This window comes from Sphaerodactylus townsendi, linkage group LG03 (genome assembly GCF_021028975.2).
Source record: "Sphaerodactylus townsendi isolate TG3544 linkage group LG03, MPM_Stown_v2.3, whole genome shotgun sequence".
NCBI classification, from domain to species: Eukaryota; Metazoa; Chordata; class Lepidosauria; order Squamata; family Sphaerodactylidae; genus Sphaerodactylus; species Sphaerodactylus townsendi.
The window spans coordinates 123389476-123405682 of NC_059427.1; positions in this window are offsets into that span (position 1 = coordinate 123389476).

Consider the following 16207-nt stretch of genomic DNA (forward strand, 5'->3'; position numbering starts at 1 on the left):
CTCGGATGCAGTGGCTCTGCCCTGCAGTATTTATACCATGGGGTCCATCTTATCTTCCATGCTATTTAAACATTAAAGCACTTGGAATTGGGGTTAAGGCACAGATGGCACCCAGTTCTATTTCTCCTTAAGAGGTGGGCCTGTGAAAGTCTCGAATAGAGGCCTGGAGAAGGTAATAGAATGGGTGAGGGTCAGTAAATTGTCACTGAATCTAAACAAGACACAGGCACTGTTGGTCTATGGAGAAGCTGCCAAAACACTGCAGCCAGTCCGTTCTGAGGGGATTGTGTTCTCTTCCCTTTCTAAGCTGGTCCTGTGTTTGGAGGGTGAAGTTGACGTCATTATACCCTTCCGAAGGCCATCCCCTCCTCAAACCTCACCTTCCCCAGGATCCGCCCCCAAATCATTTTCTGACTTGGAGTTGGCAACCCCATACTGTACCAGTATTAGTTAACTTATCACCTTGTTTATCTGCTGAAATATCTGGTCTTTCACATCACCCATTATTTGTAATTGCTAATTCAGTTTCAGACGTAGAGAGAAGTTACACTTTGAAATTTTATGACAGGGCTCCATCTCCTTCTCCCCTCCCCACCACATGGGGAATCAACACTTGAAAAACTCATAATGGAATTAAGCCTCAGTATAAATCCCCCCCTTGTAAACTACCCCTTAAGAAGGATTCTCAGTTTTGTTTCCATACTTATCTGAAGAAGCAAGCGGTGACTCATGAAAGTTCATTTTGAAATACATGTTGTTAGTCTTTAACGTGGACTTTTATTTTATTTTGTAAGACAGTCCCCAGTCATAAAGAAAGCTAGAAGCAATGGGACAACTTTAAAGGTTATTATCTTCCCATTTTGAATGAATAAGAAATGTTATGGCAGGTTCCAGATGAGCTTTCCTGTCAAATAACATCTTCCACCAAAAATATGCCTCCCTCCAACTTTTAGATGTTAAGCTACCAAGAATAAGGCCTTTGCAGGGTAACACCTAAATTGTCGAATTCCCTCCTCATATCTATTTGCCTACTAATTGTTTTTTTAACCCAGCTTTTTTGGCTAATACAATTAATTTGCTATGGGTTGCCTGTAGAGTCTTCCCTGTGTCTACCCCCCGCCCCCTTGTTCCATATGTAGCACTGTTAATGTCTACTACAGGAGTCTGCAACCTGTGGCTCTCCAGATGTTCATGGACTACAATTCCCATCAGCCCCTGCCAGCATGGCCAATTGTAGTCCATGATGGGAATTGTAGTCCATGAACATCTGGAGAGCCACAGGTTGCAGACCCCTGGTCTACTATATTGTTCCATGATGTCATGATTGCTATTAGTTTGTATTTTCGTAATGTGGCATTTTAATTGTCTTAGTGATGGCTGACTTCACTCTTATTTAGTGGCATGATTGAGAAATGGGGTTTATGTATATTTATATTAAAATTCAATAAAAACACCAACTGCAGAAGGAAGATTAAAAGGGAGACAGTACAGCTCACATAGAAATATATAGCAGATGGTGCTTCTCATGGACGTGGACTGATCCTGCCTTTGTCTCTCAGCAGCTTCCTGTGATCCTTGGAAAGATGATGCTGAGGATCAGTAGAGCCTTGTAAATAAAATGTCATGTGGCTCAGAAGAGGTACAGTGAAGAGACTTGAAACTTTTTCGCCAGCGCATCAAGGGTTTTTGACTCAATTCACCCTGCTCATTGTAGACTTCTGTGGCCACATGTCATTTTGCTCATTAGGACCCCTAATACCAGCTTTTAGAACAGGGGTCTGCAACCTGCAGCTCTCCAGATGTTCATGAACTACAACTCCCATCAGTCCCTGCCACCATGGCCAATTGGCCATGGTGGCAGCGGCTGATGGGAATTGTAGTCCATGAACATCTGGAGAGCCGCAGGTTGCAGACCCCTGTTTTAGAAGGTTATGGGGAGCTGTTGTGGGAAGAAGACAGCAAGAAAGATCAACTTCACAATGTTTTGGAGGAGCAAATCAAATATAAATTCCAAACTTCTCATCAATCTTTGTTCTTCAGTTGTTTCACCTATTATTTTTCTGCATCAGAAAAAAAAGTCCTTTGAAACATTTGCTCATGGGTAAGCGTTACTTTTTCTACCTAATTATAATCTGATCAGCTTCCAATTCAATAGATCTATAATGGAAAAACATACCTTTGTAGCCATTCAGATGCTGCAAGGAGCATATTTTATCTGATATAGAAATATTTTTTTTCTGATGCAGAAATTTCACATGTGGTGATACTTGACTAGAGTTTTTTAACATTTGCATTTTTGTAGTATAATCTTATTATATACCTTTATTGTTTTTCTTTCTATTCCATACCTACTGCTATTCAGTTTAGGCAAATATTTCACCCTATGATCTGCAGATAATGTTGCAGCTCTTTCAGTGTGGGGTAAATTGACCATCAAAACAGGTTAACTACTCTGTTTCCTAACAGCATCATTTTTAAACTACTGTTCTGTGAACAACAGATCAGAAAAGAGCACTATACCAAATATTTTGTTCTGACCTTATGTACCCATCTCCTTTGTTTTGATCTGAGTTTTGCAACATCTCTTTCTTGGGGGTTTTTGCAAAATTTATTAAGGCTTTGATAAGCCTGTGTGGTGCTCATCATTGGCAGTTTAATATTTTTTCTCTTTATTTCTCTTTGAAGGAAGAGTGCTTGTGTGTGAGATGGAAGAGAAAGAGAGGAGAAAGGGATAGTTTTTAAAATCCTATAGGGGAGATTTGGAGGACACAAAGGTCACCAGCTCAGTTGAGCTTATTACTGCTTTCTGTAACTTCCACTACTGGCGAACAGAAAGGATCATCTCATGTTGACAATGTTTATTTGTATTACAGAATGAGGGATATTGTACCCCAAGAGATCTGTACTGTACAAATGCAGTCTCTGTTCCAAAGGGCTTGCATTCTAGTCTTGGGGGGAGCCCTGAGGCCGTGTGGTAGGTGATAAATGTCAAGTGCTGGGCTTTTTTAAACAATGGATCCTTTCTATCAATATCCCCCAAAGCCATTACAAATGTATAGCTGCTGGCAATCCAAAATGATAGCGGTTATTCTTTCCTCTGTTTCCGTGTGGAGCAAAATACAGTTGCAGCTTTTACTGTCAGAGATGAAATGAAGAAAATAACTTTTACCATGCTGGACCCCAGGTGGCTGAGGATTTCTAATACCTTTCTAGTCCTAGCTGTCTTGTATCAGTAGCATTCTCTCAAACTGAAATCTGGAGGGGGGTGGAGAAGAAGATACAAAATATTCTGAGAGATGCCAAATGCTTCAGAAGCAGTGGCTTATTTATTTAGTGGATGGGGGCATGACAAGGGGAGCAGGGGGGCTTTGACAGGGGACCTGGTAGGCGAGTTTGGCTGGAGGATGGGGATGGGGGAGGAGAGAGGGGGCAGGGCCAAAATGCGCCCCCCACGTGACCCAGGCAAATGATGCCTGGGTCGCCTGCCCCCTCTTGTCCCCCCCCCCCGATACGCTACTGATGGGGAGAATACCTGCAAACTCTTTTTCTGTTATTTTGGGCTATATGGTGGAATTAAAATAAGATAATATATAAATGTAACTCAGATCACTTAATTACATGACTGTACCAATCAAAGAGACATCTTGATTTCCAAAATGAAGGTTCCTAAACTGTTGAATTAAATAAAATTTCCAGTGGTTTTTGTGAAAGAATTTGGCTCAAGAAAAGCCCTGGGTGTTTTTGGGGATGGACTTGGGTTTCATTTTAGATTTAGAAATATCACTTCAGCCCTTGTTCTATGTTTGTCAGAGGAGGCTGATGAATTATACCCATGGCTTCTGTCATTTTGAGAATCATGTATATAGTATCTCTTGACTTTCTTTGCACTTGTAGTTCTTGTTCTATAAACAGTGAAATACTGTCAATAATGGAAGTGGATTCCCTGAGCCACCTACCTCCTTCTGTTGTTGTTATTTTTTCCCCTAAACAGACTGCTGAAGAGTTCTGGTGAAATTTAAAGTTCTGTACATGTTTTTGTCATGTGCATTATTTGTAATGTGTACTATTTGTGATATTTTGGTTGGTCTTCATGGAAGGTATCATGTGACTTTTGCTTTTGGAAATTTCTGTGGACCAAGAGTGCTACCTACAGTCTTTGGCTAGTATATCTTAGAACATGTCCTAAAGATATGAAAAATATCAGCAAATGAAGAGCCACACCTTCAACATTTATCCTGTGAACTATATTAGTCTGTGGGGACTCAAATAACATTGAAAAGGAATTTTATAAAAAAAAAAAAAACCCTTTAAGATTAGTCAAAACCATTCTGGATCTAATATTTTATCGTTCCAAGTCTATTCTTCCATACTTATAATAACCTGTAAGTCCTTTCCCATTTTTAAATATAACTTAAGGAGCTGCTATCCAGGATTCTTAATAACACCTCAATTTTAAGAGGTTGTTCCAGATGTCCTTCACCTGCCCTTTTTTCTGAAGTTAGCCAAGGTTATTGGCAGCTCTAATTAATGTCCACATATTTGCGTTCTTATGCCTGAATGCCAGTGGCTGGTAGAAAGGAGGTCATCTTTCCTTACATGAGCTGTGGCTGGAGGAGGAAGTCCATTCAGTCACTTAGAGATACTAGCAGTGCAAAGCAGAAACAAAACAGGTGGATGATACACTCTTTGGGGTTCAGAGAGTTCTTGCAGTTTCTCTTGCGTACCTTCATTTCTTTTCTTGGTGTCAGAACTATTTACCAAAGCAATGGGGTCCTGTAGATTTATTCCTTGCTTCCAAGAGTATTAGGGAGAAGTGAAACACAATCTATGCAGTGACTATCAGGTATTTGCATTGAGTCCGCACAAATCCTCTCTGCTGGTGTTGATGAAGATTTGACTGCTGTCTGGATCTGGGGAAGAAGAACTCTCCTGATCATCCAGTGACTTATGGCCATATACAGTTATATCCTAACTATACTCAGTCTCAGATAAAGATGTTAGTACAGTCAGTTGAGGTACAGCAGTTGAGAGAATTGTATGCTTCTGCATTAGAATATCGTCCCAAACAAATATGAGAATTATTTATTTTTACATGCTGCCATTGCCAAAACCATTATTTTGTGCATTATTGGACAGGGTATTTTGATACAAGAACATTTATAGTTCATTGAACAATTGTCATCACACTTTCTAACAGATGGAGGGAGCAGGGCTAGGTAGGCACTAGGACCCAAGTGGAGTATTCTACAACAAATAAGGTCCATCATGCTGAGTTCTGTGGCAGAGGAATATACAATCTACTAACATCTTTTTGTGAGACAGGGGAGAACTGCAAACAAATCACATTCATGACATTTTCTTTAATACTCATTCTAATGCACATTCTCTGTGACCTCTCCCAAATGTTGCCCCCAAGATTCAAGGGACTTTCTAGTACATAGCCAGGGTAACAATTAAGGGCACATGGGATCTTTCTAGGGCTATTAAATCAATTGGAAAGAGAGATCTCTGAAGTATGCAATGGAACCAGTTAATAAATTGGGAACTTATTCTGGATATTAATTCAGTAAAAATAAAACTAAGATAATGACACTGAATATGATAAAAGAACAAGAAACAGAGACAATAATGAAAAGTGCTATCGCCAAAAAGGCAATCAAATACTTGGGAATGAATGCAATAAGGACAGAATGACAGGCTTTTAAAGGAAAATTAAATGGGAAAAGATGGGGGAAACTGAAACTTTCATGGTTGGGATGAATATCAGCTGTTAAAATGAACATTCTGCAAAAATAATTTTGACATTTCTAACAAAGCAGGAAGAAGAAGATATCAGAAAGGTAGTAAATATTTTAGAATAAATTTGATCGGACAAAATGACATGTTATTTTAAGACAACTATGAAATAACATGAATGAAGATACAAGAGGATATGCAAAGATGGTCTAAATTGAAATGTTCATGACTAGGAAGAATTTCTGCAATAAAAATTAATGTATTACCAATTTTTTAAAAGAAAAATTTTAGATGCCAGCAATTTATGTACAAGAAAAAACCTTGAAAGAATGGCAAAGACAAATAAATAGGTTCATATGGAATGGCAAAAAGCCAGCAATTAAGTATTATGTGTTATAGGATGAAAAAAAGTGAGAGAAAGGGGGCCTATACTCTGGCTCATTCCGCACATGCAGAATAATGCACTTTCAGACTGCTTTCAGTGCTCTTTGAAGCTGTGCGGAATAGCAAAATCCACTTGCAAACAGTTGTGAAAGTGGCTTGAAAACACATTATTTTGCGTGTGCAGAAGGGGCCCCTGTCTCACTGAAAGATAAAATCAGAATTGTATATTAATCTGCCATTTCTTGCACCTTCTTTGTTCTAGAATGCTCCACTTGAGTTCTGGTGCCTACCTAGTTCTATCCCAGTGGTTCTCAACCTTTGGGAGTCGAACGACCCTTTCACAAGGGTCACCTAAGACTCTCTGCATCAGCGTTCTCCATCTGTAAAATGGATAAATGTTAGGGTTGGGGGTCACCACAACAGGAGGAACTGTATTAAAGGGTCGCGGCATTAGGAAGGTTGAGAACCACTGTTCTATCCCCAAGGCACTAGGACCCAAGTGGAGCATTCTAGAAGGCCCTAGAAGGTCCAGGAAATGGCAGATCAGTATGCAGTTCTGATTTTATCCTTCAGTGAGACAGAATACAGCAGTACCTAATATTAAATGTTATTATCAAGCAGCTAGTCTGCTCTGTATTGTGAACTTGATCAAAAATCCAGACCAAAGAGTAATAAAATTGGAAACAGCAGATCTGGAAGGTTTACAAAATATCAATTACCAAAAAAAATAATGCAATAAGGAAGCCATGTACTTACAGATGAACTATTTAGAATTTGGGAGTCTACATGAAAATATTAAGTCCTCCAATATCTCCATTAATGTCTCCTATAGAGGCTTATTATGACATGATTGTGAGGAACAATAACAGTTTTATATGGAGAAATGTTAAATGCCCAAGGAGTAATTAAGCCTTGACAAAAAAAAGAAAAAGATGAAGGTAAAAAGTACAATGGATATTATATTTTCAATTACAGTCTAAATTAAGAAAAGACATTCATACAGCAAGTGGTGTGATAAGGGGATTTAAAAAGGTGATAATGCACCAAAAAGAACATTTATTTGGAAAAATTTATAAGTTGTTATTTCAATATGATACAGAACAAGTGAAAATATGTATGGTTTAATGCATTCAACATATCAAGGAAGAAATATATTTTCAACAATGGGAAAGTCTATGGATGAAAGACACAAAATTTACAGCCAGCTAAATATTAAAAGAAAATTGGTACAAGGTGTTTTATAGGAGGTGTTTCATTCCAGAGAATATATAGAAGATGGACAAGAACTATGAATGGAAATGATGTTGAATCAGCAAAGGATTATATAGGGAACTAAAAATGCTATCCTTTCCTGAAGCCACAGCTAGATCCTGGATCCTGCAAAGTGTTAGGGGTAGGTCCCAGATTCCAGGGGCAAGTAACAGGTTGTCAGTTAGTCAAGCTGCTCAAGGCATGTTGCTTCACCCATTTCCTTCATAACAGTGCAGTGGCACCCTTACCTTAGAGTGGAGTAACTTTGCATAGGATTGCACTGTCAATAGTAGCACTCTGTTTCATTCTGGACATTTTATAGAAAAAGAGGTTTAACTGGGTGATCTAGTTGACTAGATAAATCCTACTACAGACATAAAGAACTGCTGCAGAGACATGTCTTTGGAAGCATAGCAGATGGTTGGTGTTGTTAGAGGTTTTGAATCCAGGCATTTATTTCCTGTACCTGGCAAAGCAGGCCACCTTGTGGATTCATCCAAACCACCTGTTTAGCTCTGTGCAGGCAGTTATAATTGTGGAGTCCAACACCATGGCCCATCAGTAAAAACAATTTCTGTTCCTTGTTAACTGAAGGGTACATCTAGTTTGTGCTTCCATTTATTTAAACACTAAACATTTGCAATTCTTGCATACCACTTCAGATGAGGTGTGCTAGCCACACATACTCTCATACCTTACACTAGTGACTATTTGGAAATGTATATGCTCTGCCAAGACTCAAACATTGTCTTCCACATAGTTCACTCCATCCAGCTTCCAGTGGATCGATCAAAACCAGTTTGCTGAAATGCCAAGCATAAACAACGGTGTTGAAAGATTGCTGGACCTTAAAAGGCAGCTTCTAAAAGCCTGGCTGTTATATTTAAATAAACTGGAGCTCATTGCTACAAGAGCCTTTCAGTTAATTAAAGGGAACAGTGAAGTCAAACTCCTTGCTGACTTGAACTGTCAGGAAAGAGGAATTGTTCAGAAGCTCAGGATGGCTGACTTTTTAAAAAAGAGAAAGCGAGAAGTCTGTTTCTCCTCTGTTGGTTTATCCAATACTTTTATATCCTACCTGTCTTACTTCTTGAAATTAAAGGTGGCTTACCTAGGGTTCCCAGCAGCCCTTCCTCCCAGGGACTGATCCAGACCTAGACCTATTCATCTTCAGCAAAACTGCTGTTTGTTTCATGACCTTTCCAACCAAATGCCCTGGGGCCATGTGGTAAGATATCACAGAGCATGTTTTAATAGCACAAAGCTGTTTTTGAGCATGACTTGTATGCTTGGTTCATGCAGCCATTTGGCATCCCGTGGTCATGATGAAATAATTGTTAGCATTGGAATTCAACGTAATTGGTTTGTTTGTACACTTTATTGCAAAGGTGTTATTTATCACGAAGGATCTTGATGTCTTTTGTCAAGGAAGTGCTTCTGTTGGCAGATATCCCATGTCCCCTGCATGTAAATTATATTTTAGTTTTTGGCAGGAGTAGCTGTGAGTTGATAGACTGCAGGAGCTCAGCAGCATAGGGTGGGTGTGAGAGGTTCCCAGGGATGCTATGCTGGGTGGGGACTTTCTGTCTCGAGGAAGAAAAAGGTTTGTCCTGCTGATACAGAAAGGTGGCTCTCAAATTCCCTGTAACTTGCAGAGAATGCCACGCGGGCTGCTGGAACTGCAGCACATGTTTGCACAGAACTGAAAGTAAACACGGTCACTTTAGATTATATCCTGGGCTCTCCATTGTTCGGATGCTAGCCTTTCTAGCCTTGATCAAACTTTCTGCCATCTGAGCCTTGAGAGTCAGGGCCAGGAATAAAAAACCTTCCAAACCATGAGCTGGCCGTGTCCTTTGTGCTTTGGGAAAGCAGCCTTGGTTGATTAAGAAACTGTTGCATAACCTCTAACAAGTCTGTTTCCCTCTTTTCTGTCCTGTCTCTCCTCTTCAGTTAATCCAGGAAGTGTTTCCCCAAAGAATCATCCTTCAGTTTGAAGCTGCTGCCTAGATAATGTGGTTGCAAACTCATGCAGCTGTGTTTACAATGAGGAGGGTGCCCCGGCCTGTTAACCTGATTCAGGATCTGTCATTTTTGCATACATAATCACTGTAATTTATGGCAGTGATACTCAGTGGCTCGGGAGCCACATGTGGCTGGCTCTTCAGCATGCCACCTGTGGCTTTGAGTACCATTCCCTGATGTGGCACCCATCCCGTATTCCAAGAGGGCAACATCACTGCACAGAAAGGCTTGTGGTAATCAGGGAGCTCACATCTTGAAACTGACTGGAGCTGCAGACCAGGAAAATGACAAACTTCTCTGAGCAGTGTGCTTTGTGCCACAGATGAAAGGAAAAGGCTGTCATCTTCAATTATCTTCCTTTTCTCTACTGCATCTGCACTCTTGCCCCAGTGCTCAGGCAGCTTGTGTGGAGGAAAACAAACTGACCACAGAGAAGAGAAAACAAAGCCACCACAACCACAGCAGCCACCTTGGAAAACAGCAAGCTGGCCACAATGGGTGGCAGCGGTGGTGGCTTTACTCTCCTTTCTCTGCAGCCAACTTGCTCTCCTCAGGCATTCTGGAAATCTCACTCTCTTGCCTGAACTAGTGTGCCTCATTCTAAGGAGAAAGCAGAGAGGAAGGAAGCCCTCTCTTTTGCTCCATATGCCCCAGGTTCAACAGTTGTAGGGGATGGGAGCAGCAGTGGCGCAGTGGTTAAGAGCAGGTGCATTCTAATCTAGAGGAACTGGGTTTGATTCCCTGCTTCCGCTTGAGCTGTGGAGGCTTATCTGGGGAATTCAGATTAGCCTGTGCACTCCCACACATGCCAGCTGGGTGACCTTGGGCTAGTCACAGCTTTCCGGAGCTCTCTCAACCCCACCCACCTCACAGGCTGTTTGTTGTGAGGGGGGAAGGGCAAGGAGATTGTAAACCCCTTTGAGACTCCTACAGGAGAGAAAGGGGGGATATAAATCCAAACTCTTCTTCTTCTCTTTTAGTTGGTATAGATCAGGGATGTCCAACTCTGGCGCTTCAGATGGACTACAACACATGGACCAATTGGCCATGCCAGCAGGGGCTGATGGGAATTGTAGTCCATATGAAGCACCAGAGTTGGACAACTCTGGTATAGTTTGTAAATGTGGTTCTCAACTGGTTGCAGATTAAGTACCATTGCTTTATGGGGACACTGCCTCTCTTCTCACTGGCTGCTGAGACAGGCAGCAGTTCACATCCTGGAATTCAGGGGAAGTTCCATTACTCTAATGATTAACCAGTGTCTCCATCTGAGTCACCACCAATGATGCAAAGATGGCTTTTTCATGTGATAAGTTTGAGCTCTCCAAAGTCACATTTGGGTAGAAGCAGATATAAGAAGAAGCCTGGTTGTATTGCTGAAAATGGCAGCTCGCCATTTGTGCTCATCGTTATATGGAAGCGTGTGATACAAGTCATAACATTTGTCACAGCACATTATTGGGACAAAAGGGGGAACGTGACACAGTTTCCATGCCAAACCTACATTTATCATCACAACTAATTCTAGCCTTTGTTAAGGTCACCAGATCCGTATTTTTTTTAAAAAAATAAAGAGACATCTGCAGAGCTATGGTGTTCTCTGGAACTATGGCATTTGGAAATTGAAGGGTGGGGAAGACATCCCTTGGAGTCTGCTTTAAAATCAGGGACATCTGGTAAGCCGGCTTCTAATGCATTCCAATACCCCCATGACTTCTTGGAATGCCTCCTTTAGTAATTCTGTGCTGACAGAAGTCTTCTGAGAACTAAATGTGAACACCACACTGTTTTGCAAGGAGAAAACTACACATTTGGCAAGTAACATTTCAGATGTCTGCATGAGTGTTTTGCAAGTCTGGCGGTAAAATTCTATGTAATAAGTTTTTCACTTCCATCCTTATGAAGGTGGGTGGCAGAAGATAGCATGCCCTGATCAGATAGGTTGGAAGGTGGAGATGGCTGCTGCTGCTGCTGCTGCTGCTGCTGCTGCTGCTTCTTCTTCTTCTTCTTCTTCTTCTTCTTCTTCTTCTTCTTCTTCTTCTTCTTCTTCTTCTTCTTCTTCTTCTTCTTCTTCTTCTTCTTCTTCTTCTTCTTCTTCTTCTTCTTCTTCTTCTTCTTCTTCTTCTTCTTCTTCTTCTTCTCCTCCTCCTCCTCCTCCTCCTCCTCCTCCTCCTCCTCCTCCTCCTCCTCCACCACCACCACCACCACACTTTACTACAGCTCTTCTCAAACCTCAGACCAACCAGACTCGTAGTTTGCATTTCCTCCTGTGAAGCTTTGCATTGGTGTGTATTTTTTTCCAAAAATTCCAATATATTCACTTACAGGGTTGCACAAGGAAAAGTAGATTTTGTATACCAGTATGCACAAAAGTAACTGCAACTGTTGTTCCAAAGTCACCAACAAAGGACATGGGCCTTCCTTACCAACAGTGGGAAGATTAGTGTCCTAAGTATTGTAGTGCCCCTTTCCAACACAGCTAGAAACCAACAAGGCACTGGAGGTGCCTTGTGTCAACCAATGGGCATTGTTCCCCCTTTGTCACTGCTGTGTTATTGGTTCTTCTCTAGCACATGAAGCTCCTTGTAAGCCAGTGTAGTGTAGTGGTTAAGTGCAGAAGACTCTAATCTGGAGATCCGTATTTGATTTCCCACTCCTCTACATGAGTGGCAAACTCTAATCTGGTGAACTGGATTTGTTTCCCTGCTCCTGCACATGATGCTTGCTGTGTAATCACAGTTCTCTCAAAACTCTCTCAGGTCCATTCACCTCGTAGGATGTCTATTGTGGGAAGAGGAAGGGAAAGGTGTTTATAAACCACTTTGAGACTCCTTACAGCTGAGAAAAGCAGAGTATAAATCCAAACTCTTCTTCTTCTGAATTAGGCCATTGGTCGGTCCATAAAGGTCACTACTGCTTACTCTTGCTGGCAGTACTGAAAGATGTCTTTCATATCATCAACCTGATTCTTTTAACCAGAAATGCAGGGAATTGAATCTGGGATGTTTTGCATGCAAATCATTCTCTACCACTGAGCAATTAAGCAATGAAAAGGGGGTGGGCGTGGGGTGGACTCAGCCAATGAGCCACAGCTGTACCCATAAGACTATGCCCGCACACCTGGCATTAGTAGCTGAATAAAAACAGCCTGGAACTGGAGTATGTAAAGGACTGTCTTGCTCTAATATTAGCATGCTCATTGGTTAATGTATCCTACAGAAGGTCTGCTGTGGACCTATCTTCAGAGGGAACGAGGGTGGCTACCAGTATACAATGGAATGAAGTGGGTGCAAGAGGGGTGTTGACTATTTCCTAATCCAATCTGCTTCCTCACCTCCCATATGAATCAATGGAGTGGACAGACAGGCTGTTTTGGGTTTATTCAATATAAATCCTGAAGCAAAGTTTTTAAAAAGAAGAAAACATTCTTAGTTGGCAAGGCACTGCTAGGAGAAAAGGAAGTTTTGCAGTTTAAAAATGGCTCCATGTAGATAGGAAGATTAAACAAAAAATATTAAAAGCATCAGCCAACTGGATAGCCCAGGCCAGGCGGATCTCGTGAGATCTCACAAGCTAAGCAGGACTGACCTTGGCAAGTATTTGGATGGGAGACCTCCAAGGAATACTAGGGTTGTGAATTAGAGGCAGGCAAATTACAAACTGGCTTCAATGGTATTGTCGAAGGTTTTCACGGCCAGATTCAACTGGTTCTGGTGGGGTTTCCAGGCTGTATGGCCGTGGTCTGGTGGATCTTGTTCCTAACGTTTCGCCTGCATATGTGGCTGGCATCTTCAGAGGTGTATCACAGAGGGAAGTCTGTTGCACACTGTGTCCAGTGAGAAGGGAATGTTTTAGTGGGGTATATATTGTCCATGTCCCAGGGTGAGGAACCAATCAGTAAGTGTTTGGGTGGAACTTGCCATGCAAAGGTGTGGTTGATAGTATTGTATTGCAGGTGGGGTTTTTCAGTCCAGGGAGTGATTCACATTTGCATGCCCTGCAGCAGCAGCAGTATTGGTGAATGCAAATCCTGTGTGTGGGTTTGAGCACAAGAAGGCTTCAATAGCTTTTGCCTTGAAAACCCCACCAGGGGTCACCATAAGTCAGATGTGACTTGACGGCAAAAAGAAAAAAAGCAGGTTAGGCCGAGAGAGAGAGGTCTATTCTGCACAGCACAAATAAGATGTCCTGAGGACGCAAAAAAAGACATCATGAGGAGGAACTACGCACAGCTTTTCCCCAAGATGTCCTCAGGACACCTTATTTCTGCTCAAACCGTCCTATTTTGAGGATGCTTTAAAGTGCACCTTTTTTCTCTAAGCTGCCTGCAAGACATTCCCTACCTGGCTATGCAAAGTGCTGAGCTCAGGAACCATCTTATTTTTCCTGCTGGGCCTTTTAGTTCTCTGGTCAGTGTCACTGTCTTTTTGGGCAATATATAGATTTTCTTTTTAGAAACATTTATTTCAGAGGAGCTGTATTTGTAGCTATGCATATGAGAATCTTATCTGTTCGGAGGACTGCTCTATCACCCATTGAGAAGCATTGGATGGACGGTAAAGTAGTCCTCTTTGCGGCGAAGATCCTCATATTCATGTCTGCATAGCTACAAATTCAGATCCTCTGGGGGAAAAAAAAGGAAAGCTATATATTTCCGGAATTGGCAGGAAGAGCTGAGCACAACTATTTAGTTTTCAGGCTGAAAAGGCACCCAGGGTTGGGGCCTGCAGAGCAGACATCCTGGGGCAGCCTTCAGCAAATGCAGGCACGGAGAATCCCTTTAGCAGCACACAAAATGTCAGGTGCAAGGGGAGGGTGAAACTGACCAGAGAGCTAAATGATTGGGCGGGGAAAAGCCTCTTTCTTCCTCAGATGCTTGAGCTGTCTGGAAAACAAATGAGAGACGGCTTTTTAAAAAACGTTTTCTTTTTTAAAAACTTTCTGTGCTGTGCGGAATGAACCATTAACCGGCCTTATAACACTCACTGCACTTCATGGCAGAGTAGAAGAAGAAGAGTTTGGATTTATACCCCACCTTTCTCTCCTGTAAGGAGACTCAAAGTGGCTTACAAGCTCCTTCCCTTCCTCTCCCCACAACAGACACCTTGTGAGGTAGGTGGGGCTGTGAGAGTTCTGAATGAACAGTGACTAGCCCAAGCTTTGGCTGGCCAAAAGGCCGTAACAATAAATGTCTATCTATCTATCTATGACTAGCCCAAGCTCACCCAGCAGGAATGTAGGAGTGTGGAAACACATCTGGTTCACCAGGTAAGCCTCTGCCACTCTGGTGGAGGAGTAGGTAATCAAACCCAGTTCTCCAGATTAGAATCCATCTGCTCTTAACCACTATAGACTACACCATGCTGGTTTATTCTAAAAAAAATGGGTTGGAGGGGTAACTTGTAGCTCAAATCATCCAGTTCACAAGATGGGAGGCAGCTGCCCATGAATGGCATCCAAACTTTTAGCCTGTTTAATTTTCCCTGAATAGCTTAATGGAGGCCAGTGAGGCGCAGACCCTTTCACCTGCATAACTCTGCCCTGGGTTCCATTCACACAAGCTTGTGACAGAGGCAGAACCCAGGATCAGGCTTTTACAGATAATGATATCCCATCCACATTGTTTTAGTGGGGGTCCTTTATGTTTGGTATGGGAATTGTAGTCTGAACATTGCATAAGCATCTTATTCAAGGTCAGTGATGGAGTCAATATTGAATCATTTGCCTCCTACCTAATAAGGCACCTTTCTTCTGTGAAGCAAAGGGGGGGAAATAGGCATGTGAATCTTCTCCTGTCCAAACTGCTGGATATGTGAGGTAGGAAGGTGAGGGTCAAGGGAATCAGGCTGTTCTGTCTTAGAGAATAAAGTGTATGCTTTGTACATTTGGCCAGTGCTGCTTCTCATCACACAAACATGCTGGGCCTGCTCAGGCATTCGTGGAAGCCAACAGATTCAGGATGGAGCCATTTATAGGCCTAGAATTGCTGGTTCCAAGCTGTTGGACAGGAAAATACCTGAGCTGCTGCTCACTGCCTATTAAACCGGTACAGAATTATTGAGGAATTGCTGCCTGGCAGGAAGAAAAAGTAGAAATATTTATTTTGGAGTGCTGTAAAAGGCTGGAGAAGCTGGGAAGGGTGGGTGGGGAAGATGCCAGATTTGGACGGGGGGGGGGGGGGAATGGAGAAAGGATAACTTGTTTTTCTTCATTGTGAAACATAATAACATAACGAGACAGGCAGGGTTCCGTTGGCCCACACCCCTCTTTTGATTTAATGCTTAAAGACTGCATGGGCCGGCACATCTGGGGTGTCGAAAAGATGCCGGGAAACGAGAGAGACCTTGGCCTTGCTGCCGATACAATAAAAGAGGGAGTCATCTTTCCCTGACTCCAGTGAGAGCCCTTGGCTTCTGGAGGGGTTTTTCTGGCCGAGCCTCCTTGTCTCTTGCCATTTGGGTTGTGGTTAAGGAAGGGAGGGAGGGATGCGTGAGCACTTTGGGGAGGCACAGAGGGAGGGGAACTCACACACGGCTTTGCTTCCCATGGTTGGAACAAAAAAAGAAGGAGAAAGCCGCAGTGACATTTAAACATTGCACAATTTGGTACAGCTGGCAGTGGTTTGGTTTTTGTTTCTTTGTGTGCTTGAAAATAACTTCACCATTAGAGTAGACTGATGGTGCACGGGATGGGAAGAAGTGAAGTTCAGGGTTGAGGAAACAATTTTGGGACATAAAAGAGGCTTGCAGAGCAGCCCTGGAGGGAGGTGCGTTTGGCAGAAGAAGTTGAAACCTTGGCATCTAGGAAGGGA